Below are 17,085 nucleotides of genomic sequence, written 5' to 3'. Positions count from 1 at the left end.
ACATAAGTTGAGTCCCACTCCTGGACAAGACAGTCACCTAAACGCTTACATGGTAGTCAGAAAAATTTTTTTTTAAAAGATGTATTTATTTATTCATACAGAACTGGGGTACAAGCCAGAGGTGCCGGGGCAGTGAGAGGCTTCACCAGAGACACCCACAGTGGTTAACAGAACAGGCAGATTGACTAAGTACACTGCTGAGGGGAGCAGCAGGCAGGTCAGGAGAGGTCTACCTTGCTGTGTGGATCACCTCCGGGGTAGGGATCAAACCCTCACTAAAGTGGCTGCAGCTACGGCCAGCTTGCAGTGCTGTACCCTAACCTGTTGTGCCACCAGGAAGCCCGTTGTGGTTCCAAGCAGTCGGAAATTTTTAATGTGATGGACACACACCAAATGAAACTGAGAGAAACTCAGACGAATGTAATTTTTCAAGGTAAAATTCCCATAAGATTCCCCATTTTAACCACATCAAAGTAAAGGATGGACTGGCTCCCGGTACACTGAGAATTGGTCGGCCATTGTCATGCACTCATTTCATAACACGGTCATCTCCCCCAAATAATCCCAAGCCCAGTGAGTGGTGAGCAGTCTCTCCTGATTCCCTTCTCTGCCCAGCTCCTGCCTCTGCCTGATTGGGCAGATACCAAGTAGCTTTTGTGTTGGACTTATTTTACTTGGCATAATGTTTTTAAGGTTTATTTATGTTGTAGCTGAGTCATTCTTTTTCTCTTCCTACTAGAATTCCATTTCCTGACTATACCACATTCTGTGAGTCCTCAGCAGCTAAGAGGTATTTGGCTGTTTTCCATATTAGGACTGAGCATAGATTGAAATTTTTTTTTTTTTAAAGATTTATTTATTTGTGTGTACAGAACTGGGGTACAGGCCAGAGGCTCAGGGGCGGTGAGAGGCTTCACCAGAGACAGAGTGGGGAACAGAACAGGCAGATCGACAAAGCACACTGCTGAGGGGAGCAGCGGGCGGGTCAGGAGAGGTCTGCCACACCACGTGGTCACCTCCGGGGCAGGTGGGAATCGAACTCATTCGGAAGCGGCTTTAGATTCTCAGTGCTGTGCTTCAACCCGCTGCGCCACCAGGGAGGGCCCCATAGATTGAAATTTTACTTGTCCGTAGGTGTGGGGTAAATAGCCTCGTAGGTGACTCTTAACAGCCTCGCGTTCCAGAGAGTCCACAGAGACAAAGTGTCTGGTCTGTCTCAAGTTTGCAGGGGAAGGACTCTGGTGGTCTGATGGTCAGGTCTAAGTCTCAAGTTCGTATTTGCAGAGAAGGACTCTGGTGAATGTGGTCAGGTTCAATTTCCATGTCAGGACAGAGGTGGCAAGATAGACCCAGGGGTGTGGGCAGAAGGCTGCCCTGAGGGAGCAGAGGGCCTCTCTGGTGAAGAATAGTTATGAAGGTCCTTTCCTTGTGTTTCTCTGTGCACAGGAGGTAGTAGCTTTATCCCTGTTCTGCAAACAGCCTTGAAGCCTGTTTCTTCTGTGATGCAACATCTTCTGGGTGTTGCTTGAGCCCAGGGCACTCATGGAGACTCAGAAGTTCTTCTTGTAAAGAACTACCACATCTAGAGCTCTCCCTGGTGGCACTAAATGTTAAAGCACTACATTATGAAGCTCTCCAAGGCCACCAGTGTGAGTTCAATCCCCGGCCAGGGAGGTGACCCACATGGTGCGGCAGACCTCTCCTGACCTGCCCGCTGCTCCCCTCAGCAGTGTATTTCGTCGATCTGCCTGTTCTGCTCCCCACTCTGTCTCTGGTGAATCCTCTCACCCACCACACCTCTGGCCTGTACCCCAGTTCTGTGTGCATAAATAAATAAGTTGTTTAAAACAAAAAAAGAACTACTGCATCCCACCACGCTGTCCACCTACCCCTGACCCCAGACACGTCCATTATCCCTTTCTCCAGCCTCCCATACATGGTGTTGCCCCCAGCACAGCCCCAGGGTGCTGTGGGTTCTATTTTGCTGGCTGCCATGTGAACTCCTAGATGCCAGGAGGGCAGGCAGAGCATCTGAGTGCCCAGGACCAGTGAGCAGCTAAGTGCAGCAGGGAAAAGGAGCCAGTAAATGATGGAAGGGGCTTGATCTCTTTCATGGCCACCCACAAATACCTGTGAACTTACTTACAAACCTGGGGAAGGGTGAAGTACAGGAGGGGCAGGACAGCTGCAGTGGCTTCCCTATCCTGGCTGCCCATGGGCGGCTGGGCTCCTTCCCTGTCCCCCCCGTGACAGCCATCTGGGCTTGGATGCTCCCAAGCGATCCTGGAATATTTATGTGCAAAGGACTGGATCAGCTGCTGGGCAGCCCCGAGTCGCTGCTTGCCCTCCCCTCTTCTTGGAATGGCTCTCCAGGCACCAGTCATTTCGCCATTCCACAGTCAGCTTATTTTGGCAAAGAAACAGAAAGGGGCCAGCAGTTTCCGGCCAGGGCTGTGCATGAAGGATCAAGTCTGCAAACCTGGGCAGAGCTGTTCTGCTGGAGCCTGTGGCAGCTGCTGGGGACCTGTGGCCCTGGGAACAACTCTCTGCAGCCCTGTTCCTGCCTTCTGGGCCTCTGACCCACAGGCTCCTGCAGTCTTTGCCAGAGCTAAGGAGGGCAGAAGCCAGTAGCTGCCACCTGCTTTGGGCTTCGATGTGTGGACCTCCGTGAAGGAGGCCGTGTATGGGAAGGGAGAGGGGGTGGCTGGTCCATGGCAGAAACTTGTCAGAACATGTTTTTAATTGAAAAGAAATCTTAGAGTATTTCATTCTTTTAAGCTGTATATCTACAAAATATCCATCGGGCTAAAATCAATGGTGACATTTCCAGTCAATGCTGACTCCGGATATTACTCAGTTCTATAGTACAGATAAAGAAGATTCGCCAGGCCATTTAAGACATGCTTTTTGGAGTGTGGCTTAACCTTTTTTCCCCTTCTTGATTGAGGTAATCCTGGTTTACAACACTCTCTGACATTGAAGGGAGTGTTTCCCGCCTTCCTGTCCTGCCCCACCCCCAAGGCATCCAGCTCCCCTCCATCCTAGCCCCCTGCACTCCTGCTGTTAGCTCCTTTGTCCTGCCTGCTCTCCCAACCTCAGTTCTGTGGTCAGATTCTCAGGCTTTTGGTTTAGTTTTGTCAGTTGCTTCTTCTCTATTCCACATATGAGTGAAATCACCCAGTACTTGTCTTTCTCCATCTGAGTTGGAAATTTCTTGAAGGTGAGATCTGAGGATGAGAACAGGGGCCTGGCATGGCCCTGAAGGAGGAATGAGTGAACCTTGCTGTCCGTCTGGCTGAGCTGGTCTGGTGCTGAGCACTGGCGCATGCCTGCAGGAACTGGAATGAGCCAGAAATGTACCCCCCACCCCCCAACACACATTTCCTGGCCTTCCTACTGGAAAACAGTGAAAAAAAATCCCCTACATAATTATTTTTAATTAATTTTAAAATAAATGTTTTGGCCCTCTCTGGTGGTGCAACAGGTTAGATGCAGCACTGCAAGCTGGCCACAGTTGCCTCAGTGCATGTTCGATCCCCGCTCCAGAGCTGACCCACAAGGCACTGCAGACCTCTCCTGACCTGCCCGCTGCTCCCCTCAGCAGTGTCCTTTTTCGATCTGCCTGTTCTGCTCCCCTCTCTGTCTCTAGTGAATCCTCTCACTGCCCCTGTACCTCTGGCTTATACCCAGTTCTGTCTGCATAAATAAATCTTAAAAAAAAATTTATAAAAAATAAATGTTTTAATGACTACAAAGTAATTGAATGATGAAATAGGTTCTTCTCTCTTGAGTTAAATGAAATGCCCATTAAAATTAAATTTAGTTTTGGGCCCTCCCTGGTGGCGCAGTGGGTTAAAGCACAGCACTGAGAATCTAAAGCCGCTTCCTCATGAGTTCGATTCCTGCCTGCCCCGGAGGTGACCACATGGCGTGGCAGACCTCTCCTGGCCCGCCCGCTGCTCCCCTCAGCAGTGTACTTCGTCGATCTGCCTGTTTTGCTCCCCACTCTGTCTCTGGTGAATCCTCTCACCCTCCGCATCTCTGGCCTGTACCCCGGTTCTATATAAATAAATAAATCTTTAAAAAAAAATTAAATTTAGTTTTTAAATGTGGTTTCTTCACTTTTACTTGTGACTACTAGAGCATTTCATAGGCACAACAGGCTCACTCCTACTTCTGTTGGACAGCGCTGGCTTGGTGCCCGCCCATGGCCCTGGAGACACACTGTTGCTCTACACCCAGCTCCCCTAGTCATGCAGCCTCAGGGGTCACTTACACTGACTGTGCCAGAGATTTGTGTAGTCGTTTCACTGTGCAACACCACCCTGTGCATGTGTGCACACCCCCACACAGATGGGGACAGCCGTGGATGAGGACAGTGCCCAGAGTGGGTATCCTGAGAGGTTCTGTGTCATTTCACGTCTTCCCCCAGCATCTGCCAGTTACTACCACGGCTGATTTAAAAAAAAAATAATATTGATGCATACTGAACTGGGGAATAGGCCAGAGGTGCAGGGGCAGTGAGAGGATTCACCAGAGACAGAGGGGGTTGCAGATTGACAAAGTACACTGCTGAGGGGAGCAGTGGCGGGACAGGAGAGGTCTGCTGAGCCATGTGGGTCACCTCCCTGGCCGGGGATTGAACTTGTGCCGAATGGGCTGTGGCTAGCTTCATAGTGCTGCCTTTAACCTGTTGTGACACCAGGGAGGGCCCCCCAAAGCTGGTTTAAGAGGCCTTTAGGCGCCATGCTAATCTTTGCCCAAGAGAGGTCGGTAGGTGTGCAGGGGTGGCATTTTCCCGAGGGCTGGGGACACTAGCCCCAGCTCCTCCAGTGCCTCCAGGGCAGTCCCCTGTGCAGCTGAGTGCTCGTCCTTGCCTTTCCTGTGCATTCCCTCTCTCCCATGTCATTGGCTGGCAGGGCTGGCAGCACGTCATGCTCCAGGGCTGGCACAGACCTCTGTTCCCCTCCTCCACACAGACACAGAGGGGACAGCATGCACCTACGATACAGCCTGTGAATCTGCTCTCATGTCCTCTGAGCCTCGGTACCCTTGTCCATGATGTGGGTGTGCCAGTGCCCTGATCTGAGCTGTGCCTAGAGGGTCGGGTGCCCAGCGATTCTTAGAGAGACTGCTGCAGAGCTAGATTCACATGGAAGGGGCCAGGGTGTGGTTGGATTTTCAGCGTTCATTGCTTTACTCACATCATGGGGCTGGAATATGACATAGCACAGCTCCTGTGGGGAGTGGGGGAGGGCTCTTCTGTTACGTGACCCCTGCTCTCCTGGCTACTCTTGCTCAGGCAGAAAGAGATGGCTCCCTGTATTGCCCCAGGGCAGTCTCCCACGGGAGCCCTCCACAGCTGCTGAGCCCTGAGCTGCGGTGGAGGTGTCCAGCTGGGTGGCTCACATGTGGGTTGGGCATCCCCAGCCAGAACAGCTTTGTGGACACGGTGCCCCTGCTAGGGGCAGTCAGCATGCAGGCCTGGATAGTCCAGTCAGCTCTCAAGCCCTTGTTGCTCTGTGTGTCACAAACAGATTCAGAGCCTGCTTGTGAGTTACCCGTGTGGCCATAATGTGGTTCCAGCAGAGGCTGACACAGGTGGGTGAGTCCCTGGAAAGGTGCTCATGTGGGCTGGAAGGAAAGGAGGCAACTCCCTCAGGCGTCAGGCATGCACGTGTTCAGTCGGACCTATCTGCCTGTGCACAGCCCCGATCTTGTTTCCATTTCTGGTAGGAGGATGTGGTGATGTCTTCACGATGCCTAGTTTTTCCATCAGTGGAAGCACTGGGGACATGCCCCCTCCCAGCACCCTCACCGTGAGTGTAGGTTCCCAGACCTGGCTGTTGCCTGCTGCAGTGCAATCACCCACAAGGAGCAGGCTGACAATTATCAGCCCCTGGCACCACCCAAGTCCCCAACATACCACAGCCCTTGAGTTGGACATGCACGTTCGCCTGCTTTCACGTGGGCACAGAGGGTTTCTTCCAGGGTTGGGTGCCGTGGCTTCCAGGTCCCCTTGTTGCTGGTGGCTACAGACGGGTTTCTTTCTAGTAAGTGCAGATTACCTGACAGCTGATCCATATGCTAGCAGCAGGATGGAGCACAGCCAAGAAATTGCAGAGCCATGCAGCTCTCGGAGCTGAGAGCCCACACTTGAAACCTCTCTCTGCCATGATTTTAGCAGAGAGGGGATTGTGTAGAGGCATTTGGTGAAGTATCTCACCCTAGCCAGGCCCCAACACTCCCCCAGCACCCAGCATCCATAGCACGCTGCATCCTAGGAGGGGTCTGACAGCAAAGATTGCTCCTGATTGTTTTTCTTGGTTCAGCTGTGGCTTGGAAAGGGCAGTGACAGGCCTAAGATCACAGAGGGGTAGAGGGCAGGGCTCCTGCTCTGTGTGTGCATGGAGGTGGAGCTCAGGGATCCCTGAATAGGTTGTCATCACCTTGGGGAAGATTTGTCACCATCTGCTATCCAGTCAGAGGCTGCCTGCCTTCACTTGGTCCCTAGCAAGGGACTTGCCTCCTGGCTCTTCACAGTTCAAAATCACCAAAATGGTTTGTTTCCTCTCCCCTTCCCCTGCCTTGATTTCCCCCTTTACTTGTTCAGTCAATAAGCATTTGTTGAGCACGTGCTGTGTGCCAGCACCCTCCTTAGAGCTGAGATGTAAGAGGGAACACGCTAGAGATGGAACTTCATTCTCTGGGCTTATGTTACAGAGGGCTATGGAAAGAAAGCAAATAAAAACGGTGTGAAGGAATCAGGAAAAAGGGAAGCAGTAAGGGAACAGGTGTGCTGCTGCAGGCTGCTCTGTGGGTCAGGTGAGGTGAGGTGAGGTGATAAGCACAGAGACCCACGTAGAGAGAGAGCAAAGACCTTCTGATCTCTTCAGTTTTACTGTTGACCCCAGTACTTTGGTGCCCAGACAGACACCACCAGCATCTGTGGAAGAACAAATGAAGGGCCCACTGAGTGCATGGGAGAGGCTCACTGAGTGCATGGGAGAGGCCCACTGAGTGCATGGGAGAGGCCCACTGAGTGCATGGGAGAGGCCCACTGAGTGCATGGGAGAGGCCCACTGAGTGCATGAGAGAGGCTGGAGTCAACATGCCCCTTCTGTCTTGTGTCGGGCTAGCTCCCTGGGATGGGGGGTGTGGTGACAGCAGACAAACTTGCTCTGAAGATGCGCTCTGGCTCTGCGATAACAGGGCCACATACTGGGAGGGATACAGTTGGGAAATGGACCTGGACTTGAGGCTTAACAACCTGAGCTTCATCTCCATGGCAACTGACCAAACTTTTGCTTTCGTGTCTCTCTCTATGAAAGGTTGACACCAGGCACATGCAAGTAGGAATGTAGAAGGGGTGATAAATGAATAAACACACACATATTTACACAGTTGGGACATAATATCTACCCAACTGGGGCTTCATGCTATATTCTGATTTCTGTACAGTCCTCCATACTGGTTCCATAGAAGTCCCATTTTACAGACGAGAAGATGACAGCTCTGAACAGTTAAGTAGCTTGTTCAGGGTAATGAATTAGCAAATAGAAGGATCAGGACTTGAATTTGGTACTGCCTGATTTAGGAAGTTTTGAGCTTCCATTGAGTATCTCTCTGGAAATATCTCTGGGTTACCTACCCTACTCTCAATCACTCATTCTAGAAGCTGACTTGTCTCTTTAAGTAGAACTGATTAATAGTGACCAATTTATGATTTACTAATAACATTAACGAAGTGCAACCATGCTGATATGATTTTTCTCCTGGTAGCATGCCTAAGTGTTCCGGCAGCTTCTATGATTTACTAACGTAAATATTTATGGAATGGGAATGTGTCCCAAGGCACATCCAGGAAATGTAGAGAGCAGATCACTGTTCTCTGCTGCTCTGTGACTGCAGTTCAGAAGGAAAAGGACTTGAATCCCTCCCTCACCCACTGACCAACCTTTCTGACTCTGTCTCTAATGAGGGCTCACCACTGCTGGCCCTGCCTGTGCTCCACAGTGAAGGCTGAATGCCCCACGCCTGTTCCATCACTACTCGCCTGCATCCAATATCTAGGCAGTGTCTTGTAACCAATTTAGGAGTTGGACTCCCTCACCTTGTAATCTGAGAGAAGATAGGTTTCACCTTCATTTATTGTAGAGAAAACTGAGATTGGCCAAGTCTCAGGTGACTGCTTCCTGAGGGATGGTCTGTGGACCACCCACTGTGGATCTGATTGAATGACTCATTAAAACAAAGGTTCCCAATCCCTCTGAATCAACGAGGGAGGACTGTATGTGTGTGTCCCCCAAGGCGCATTTTTAATAAATTTCTTAGTGATTTTTATGTCTAATAAATTAAAAAAAATCATTGTAGAAGGTAAGCCAGTAGGTCTATCCAGAGTTTTTTTTTTTTAAGATTTATTTATTTATGCATTCAGAACTGGGGAACAGCCAGAGGAGCAAGGGTGGTGAGAAGATTCACCAGAGACAGAGTGGGGAGCAGAACAGGCCGACTGACAAAGTACAATGCTGAAGGGAGGGTGGGCAGGTCAGGACAGGTCTGCTATGCCATGTGGATCACCTTCAGGGTTGGGATCGAACTCATGCTGAAGTGGTTTTAGCTTCTTAGAGCTGTGCTTTAACTCGCTGCACCGCCAGAGAAGGCCTGCTCATCTAGAGTTTTTAACACGTGATCCCTGGGCTGAAGTAGAATGACCTGGACAGTGACAGCCACTCAGAACTGAAAACTCAGGCATCGCTCTAGGGCACTTGTGGTGCGGACCCTGGAGCAACCTTGTGAAGAGTTGCCACTGGGAAGGACTCCACTTTTTCACTGCGCCTTGAGGGACGAGTAGAGGAGCCTGTTGTGAGGAAGTGACCATCCAGCAAGTTTCAGCTCATCATGAGGAAGAACCTGCTGACATTTAGCAGAGAGCCTCTTCTCTACTGTGCTAGATCTTGCTGATGTGTTTGAGGCTCCCAGAGAATTATTAATTTCTTTACCAAGCAAATAACAAGCAGGGCATGAGGGTACAGCAAAAATAGGACAACCATGGCCCATACCCTTATGGAGTCTACTTCCTCTTCCTGCTTTGGAGTTGGTCAGAAACCCACGTGACACTGATTTACATAGAAAGAGAATGGACTTGCTCCAGAAGCGGGGATGTCCAGGCAGGAAGTGGTGGACTCAGGTCTGGCTGGCTGTATTCAGGGGCTCAGATGAGGTTAGGAGGTCATCTTTCTTCTTCTATTGTTTGTCTTTGCTTTCCTCTGTGAGTTCATTCTCTCATACTACAGACAAGATTCTGCCAAGTCATCATAGAAGATGGCTATTCACAGGTCCAGGCTGAAGTGTTCCCAATGCAGGGTCCCTATGGTCAAAGGAGAACTTATATTTATAATGTCTACATGAAACCCAGAGGAGGACTCTGGTTGGCTCATCCCTAAACAGGCAATAACTAGCAGGTCCTGGGGAGGGAGATGTGGGCAGAGCAGCTGGAGAGAGAAATGGACTGAGAAACTGAGAGCAACAACCAAAATTTACCCTAATAAATTGCACTCATCAATGTAGAGCAGCAAGACCCTATTCCCTTACAGCCCAAGCCAGTACCTACCAGACACAGCCATCCCCTCCCCCTTTTCCTTGGTTCCACTTAAGTAAAACTTGCTTTCTGAGAGAAGGGTCTCCTGAATTATGGAGAAAGAAAATTAGAACCATTTCATGCTTCCTACCGGAAGCACAGATCTAAATATAAGGACTCCACATGTTTTCTCACTTATAACAGGACTAATAAAAGCTGATAAATTGACCACAGGTTTGACAAGAGACAAATTGTGTCACCTTCAAGCGACCGATCAGCAAGTCCTTCCTAAAGGGCAGCTTTGAACATGAGCAATAGCAGGTGATTGTGAGACAGTCAAGTCAGCTGGGAGATGTACTTTGTCCTCAGTGAGCTTATGATCAATCTTGAGGAAATATAAACATAAGAGTCAACCACATTTTCTAGAACATGTCAATAACATTCAGTGATGGCCTGCTGAGTTGTTATCATCACAGAATCAGATTGTGAAGAGTAAGGGGCAGACTGATATGGTTTTTAAGATTTTTCATGGCCTTCTTTGGTTAGGGTTATGCTTGAGATTATTAAGGAAGGCTTTCTAAAGAAAATGAAATTTGAGGTGGGTCTTATAAGAGGAACTGAAGAGATTATGTGGAGAGACTAGAATTCCTCCTCCCCTATACCAGCCTTGCTTCACTTTGCTTCCTCCTATATAAGCATTAGGAGATGAGGCAACGCTTTCTTATGATTAAGAAATGTCACTGGGGAACCAGCTCTGTGTATGAGAAAGGAGTTGACAAATGCTGGAGTCCAGAGGGGTGTCTCAACATTTAGTAACCTGTTGTGATCTTCAAACCTAAAGATTATTAAAGGAAGCTGAGATCTCTGGGGGGCCATTCCTGACCTTTCATGTGGGTGTTCATGAGATAATAATTTCTTCCAAAGGAAAAGAACCAGAGTTGCCTTGGTAACTTCCTACAAGAAAGATAACCAATATATGGATATTATAGTTGACCGTTTACACAGCCCTGGTCACCTCCTTATCACCCCAAACCACCCTTTGGGCAAATATCCAGTGTTAAAACTAGGCAAATAGAAAAACTGTGTGTGGGATAATACTATTCAGATCTGTTTCTTTTCCCTCAAAGATCTTACACCTTCCAAATCAGATTTCCATAATCCCTGGATTTATCACATCCTTCTGAAATGGGGGTCTAGGCTGTGCTGAGAAAGTCTGCTTCCTACAGCTGTCCTGAGAGGCACATGTGGTCATGTGAGCCCCTAGAAGTGTGGGTGCTGGTGGTGGTTGAACAAGAGCTGCCCCTGCCAGGCAGCCACCCCTCACTGCCAGGTAGCCACCCCTCACCCCTCAATGAGGCTGAAGCCTCATTCCCCAGATATCCCAATGGACGCTGAGTGGATGCAAGAGCTCTTGGAGAGGGTCCCTTCCATCAAGGGGGTGTCAGAAGAGTCTTAAAATGAAGGCATCTTGCTTCTGTTTCAGAAGATGACTTGCAAATCAATCTGGAGCATCAGAGATGTGTGCCAGCGGGGGGGCATCTGGTCTTGACATCTTCCCTTAAGTTGTACAATTTTGTAGTATGGGTTTGGTCTCCCCAAAGGGTCAGATAGGCTTTTCTCAAGATGCCCAGGGTTGGTTTCTTGTCACTTGTGAATGGACACTGGAGATCTATCGAGGCCAGCCTCAGGAGGGAAGTCTATCACGTGACTTAAAGAGTACAGATTGCTTTGAGCTGAGTGAGTGAGGGTCCTGGAGGCCAAGGAGAAGCTGCAGTACTTGCACGTGCCCTTTGCCCTGCCCTCATGAAAGACCATATAATCATGCCTATGCTTCCCTTTTCCTAATCAAGTAAGTAATCGCTGCTCCCCCTTCTATGACTTAGGAGAATGTGACTTAGGGGCAGACTCATCGAATATAGATTTATTAGTGTGTGTGTTCTCTCTCTGAGAAGCTCATCTTTATTCTGAAGATGAGGTCACCCCCTCCTGGTTTGTCATACGAAGTCTCCCCCTTTCCTTGACACCCCAGGCCCCTAATCACAAATACACATCACAGTTTGTCCTTTTCTTTAGAATTTACAGCCATGTAAATATCCAATCTGTCTATTTTTGCGGTGTTTTTTCCCTTTGCTCACCTGTCTGGTGCTGTTTGACAACATCCTGAGAACACAGAGGGCTGTAGGACCATTCCCTTCGTACCTGAATCTCATATCTCATGGGCATTCAGTCCTGGAGTCCTTCTGTACACAGAGGTATTTGGATTATTGCAACCATTTTGTAGAGAGCAAAACTGAGATTCAGAAAAATGAACTGATTTGTTCAAGATCATGTGGCTTGTGAAAAGCAGACAGCTTTCCAGTCAGGGCTGGCTCACTCATAAAGCAGAGCTCCTGATGGCTACCTTGTCCCCACATTGCCTGGCAGGGTATCCTTCATGAGTGACGGCAAGAGGAGCCTTATGGGGATAGAGGAGCTAGGGAGGTTGGCTGCCTGTGGACACGAGGGAAGTTTTGACCGGGCTGTAATATTGGGAGCTCATCCATTCACCTCCCTCAGGCAGACCCCTGGTTGTTGTGACAAGTGTCAGCTTATTGAGTCCAGTGTGAGTCAAAGCCTGTTTTCTTTCTTTTTTTACCCAAAGAACAGAATACGAATGTAAAAAGATTTATGCACTATAGGTTCATGGCAGAATTATTCACCACAGCCAAGTCTTGGGACCCACTTAAACGGCCATTGACAGATGACCAGATAAAAGGTCTACTCCATGGAATAAAACTCAGCTATTAAGAAGATGAAATAGGGCTTTTTTGGGACAAAATGGTTGGATCTCCAGGTGATGATGCTGTGTGAAATAAGTCAGAAAGTGAAAGACAGTGACTGGCTGGTTTCTCTTACTTGTGGGAAACAAGTAACCAAAGCAAGACTGAGAAGACACAGCAAAAATAATTCTCAGACTCTGAAAAATGTACTGGTTACCAGAGGGGGGTGAGAAAGGAGGTGCAGGAGGGGAGATAAAAGTGCTTTGGCACTGGGGCTTTGGTGGAGGCTGGGGATGCCTGCGACTTGGGAGGGGAGAAGCTGTCCTTGCGCACCTACATTGTTGCATGAACATAAGGCAAATGAGTACAATTTGACTTAAGAAGGGATTTGTTTCTACAGCTTTGTAAATCCAGAAGCTTCCAGCAGGGGGAGCCACCAAGGAGAGCTGTTTCCTGAGAAGGGCATCATGGTTCCCAGAATTGCCCCTGCCCCTGCCTGCCCCACCTGGTGCCTGTCTGGCAGGACGGGACAATGCCCGCAATGCCCACCCCAGGTGGATCATCATTCCCAGGGCTCGCCGCTGAGGGCATCTTAATGGACACCACAGGCTGAAGGGTGGTGCTGCTAGGGGCTTGTGTTTACTTTGAGGCACATGGCGCTCAGAGGGCTGGGTTTCAGTTCTGAGTTTTTCCCTCATCTCCTTTCACAAATCCTGCCCCATAAACACAAGCTCCTGAGTGTGTACTCTCTTCCAGTTGGAGTGTTTTGGCCAACAGGTCCTCCTGGGGATGATCCAGGAAGCCAGAAAGCACCTAACGGGACCATGCTGGGGCTTTGTGCTAGCTTGGGTTTCATGCCCACGTAACCACTTCCTAGCTGTGTGGCCCTATGTAAGCCACTTCCCGTCTCTGAGCATCCATATTCTCGCTGGTACATGGGGATAATCACTTATGTATAGCTGCACGGGCTGCAGGGAGGCTTAAACATGGGCTGTGGCAGGACCTGCCTGTGTCATCAGGACCCTCGCTGGTGCTTCTGCCCGCTGCACCTAGTCCATTTTCCTCCTTGGGAAGGGAAAGAAGGTGTATACCCAACTCTGCCTGGGAATCCTGACTGTGTTAACATGGGATTTAGTGAGTAGACACATCAAGCAAGCCTAATGCCTGTCCTGAGGGCATACTTCTCTTCTGGGCTGGCTTCTGCTCCAATTAGAGGGCCACCAGCATGAGGATCTTGAGTCAGCAACACCCCTTAGAGCCACCCTCAGTCTCCCCTCCCTCCCTCGCTGCTCCTTCCCTCTCATGACATTCTCCCTCATAACCCTCAGGAGATCCATGGGACTCGTGGGTGATTCCTCGCCCATGGCCACAGTTCTGCCCTTGCTTCTCAGCCTCTGCTGAAGGTGTGTGTGTGTCTGATGTCAGACTGCTGGGCTTGACTTTGGGTTTAATTTTGCATCTTTGAAAAATCTTATATGTCTTATGGTATCTTATGGTATCATGTTATATGAGTTATTTTCCAATTTGCTTTAAGGCTTGCATCCCTCCAAGGGGCTCATGCTGTGTCTTTTGACTTTACTGCTTTTCCCAACTCTATAGCACTCTACTGTGTGAAAAGGCCTTTGCACTTGATGGGTGATTATCAGGTTTGTGTTGCTTTGAGCCATGTTGCACTGAATGCTGAATTCAGACATATGGAAAGCTGGTGTCCATTTGCCTAAGCTTAAGAATAGCTACCTGAAGTAGGAACTAGGAGATAGCTGGGTGGTGCGCCCATCTTCAAGTGTATTGCATCATGGCAAATAGTTCCCCAAAGTGATTCTATCAAAAGCTTCTTCCACTAGCAATGTGTAAAGATTCCATTGGTTCGCATGCATGTCATCACACTCGACAGTGTGGAGACATTCTCCCCTCCGCTAGAGACACTCTCCCCTCTGCTAGAGACATTCTCCCCTCTGTTCTGGCATGTGTGTGAGATAGCAGCTCAGATGCCCTTTTGCCTTGCAGTGGGTTTTGTCTTTCTCATGAGGTCGAGCATCTTTTCATTTATTTTTTAGCATTGGGATTTTATTTTTGTAAAATGTCTCAACCTTTGACCTGTTTTTCCATTTGGCACTTTATGTTTTTCTTATTATCAAGAGATACATATGTGCTGTGTGTATTAAATTTTTTGGTTGTTACATTTACTACAAGTAGTTTCTTCACATTTGCAGCATGTCATTTCACTCTCTTGATGGTGTCTGTTTCCGAAGAGAAGTTCTTAATTTTAATGCAATCTCTGTAAGTGCATGTGTGATTTGTGGCTTTACAAATCACAAAGTTTATAAATGATGAAATAGCACCTTGCAGTCTCTAAGTGTCTTGTTAAGGTCTTTTTGTAGGTAGTGGCTGAGAAAGATTGAAATCCAGATGTGAGTATAAAAATTGATCTCTCTATCAGATAGGACCATCTCTATGCTACAGTGTCTGGAAATGACTCAGACATAGAGTTGAAATTCATGAACATTTTGTTCAATCATCAAGGGTGCAATATTCCCTGCCAGAATGATTGTCCAAATAGAATAAGGAGGTTTTGTCGTAGTTGAATTTAGACACATCCCTTCCTGTGCCTTTCTAAGGGTAGCTCATTCTCCCTTCCACCCCACCCCAAGCGGTGGGATCTTGGGTAAAGCTCTTGTGTATTTATCTCTTAAAGAAACAATTCCAACCAAATCCAGTTAGAGTCACTTGTGTGTCTGTGTGTAATCCTGCTGATAAGACTCCAGATAAAGAAAAATCAGGTTGTCTCTCTAAATGAGCGCAGAGAGATTTGGGCATCTGTTCTTTTTAAACTAAGCATATTTTCAGTGTCATAAACCATTTGATACTGAGTTGGTGAATGGAAATGCAAGGGAATTAGGAGTGCGGTGTCCAGGGGACATCTTAATCACAGAGAGCGGGACTTCATTGAATTCTGAGCCAGGAGTGTTGGGATAGACAGCACCACTCCGATCTCATTAGTCTAAGTGATAATTACCCCTCTTCCAAAGGCAGGGGTTCATTTATTACCTACATGAATGAATCTTTTCTTCTTCCTCAGCATTGGTGTGAAAAATGAGCTTGGAAAAGTGATGGAGGTGTGGGAGGAGTCAGGGCCGAGTAAAGGAAATGATTGCAGGTTTCTGTGGAAGGAGTGAAGGAACCAGGCAATTTGTGCTCATGTCACTAGGGCCAAGACTAGAGTTCTGAGCTTGGGCCATGGCCTGAATTGCTGTGTAGCTCTTACCCTTCTCTTTCTAGCAAGTTAATTTCTCCTGGGCCAGGTGACATAAAAATATATTAGCCAAGCACTAAAGTCTGTGATGCAACTTAGCAAGAGGGCATTGGGATGATCCATGGTAATGATGTGAATTCACTGAACTTGGGGCCCCTTGCTCCTCTTTTCCTCACTTCACCAGACAGCTGTGCTTGGAGCCCGAGTGTTTGAAAGCCTCCTGTTAGAAGGCTGCATATGGGTTGGGGGAGTAGAGGAGCAGAAATAGGAATATTTTATACCCTTTCTAAACTTGGGGTCAATGCCAGCACCTTTGGGACTGGCATGAATTCTTCCAGAGCACTAGGGCTATGGTATCAAAGAGGTGATTTTCAAGTGGGCTTTCTGACACATTCCATGCCCCCACCCCTGCTACCCACACATAGATTTGAAATCAGAAGTTCTAATTTTATAACAAAGAAAACTGCAGCTCCTAGGAGAAACTGTTTTGCCTGGATCATACTCCCAAAGCTCGTCTTTTGATCATGTTTGATTCATGGTAGATACTTGTAAAGCTTCTTCAAGGGCAGTTTAAAACTAAATGTGGGCTTACCTGTTGGCCAAGAAAACCCCTTCCTCCTCAGAAATCTATACTGTAAGATATTGACATAAGATTCAAAGATATGTATCTATATTTCTACATAGTATGATTACATATGTATACACATCAAAAGAGATGGTAAGATCGCATATGATAAAGGCATTTATAATAGATGAATATTACATATGAAGGTCACACATGTGTACATACAACTGTAGTTATACTCCTAACTATTTCTATATCTATGTCACCTACATCACCATCAACATCTCAAGAGAAACCTTCATCACTATATTGTTTTGAATATAAATAAAAGTAGAACCAAATTTAGTAACTTTCAGTAGGATATTGGTTAAATAAGTACTAGGACATCCTCAATGGGGAATGTGTTATTAAAAAGAATGGAAAATGTTTTGAATGGTCCTGGAAGGTGTCCAAAATGGGTTAAGTGAGCAGAGTCCCTGCAGAATCTCAGTGTCAAGAAGCATACAATCATTAGTGTGTGCGTGTTTCTTTATGGTTCTCTTCAAAGGTGGAATGAAGGCTGGGAGAGAGGGGCAGAGGAACTCATGCTTTATAAACATTAGTGGAATCTTGCAATAAGCTGACTTAATGGTGGCAATAGGCAAGAGCAATAATGGTAAAACTAGCAATGTGTTGTTGTTGAAGTTGGGGTTTGCTGTTCTGAGGCCAGAGCTGATGGGCTATCAGAATAGCAAAGCAACTGGAGACCATTGCCCTCCACACACGGAATGGGTCTGGCCCAGTGGCTTTTTAAAAATGGCATTCTTTGCAGAGCATGATTGTCCCACCTGCTAGATAATAGCCTTGAAGAGCATTGCTCACAGTCGATAGCAGGTATATTCGATGCCAGATACTGTTGGAAGTGAGCATGATCCTGTGCAGACTTGGC

The sequence above is a fragment of the Condylura cristata genome, unplaced genomic scaffold, assembly GCF_000260355.1.
Source record: "Condylura cristata isolate star-nosed mole 26May11 unplaced genomic scaffold, ConCri1.0 scaffold00040, whole genome shotgun sequence".
Classification (NCBI taxonomy): Eukaryota; Metazoa; Chordata; class Mammalia; order Eulipotyphla; family Talpidae; genus Condylura; species Condylura cristata.
The sequence above is the reverse complement of the archived record's forward strand: the minus strand, read 5'-3'. Positions refer to the sequence as shown.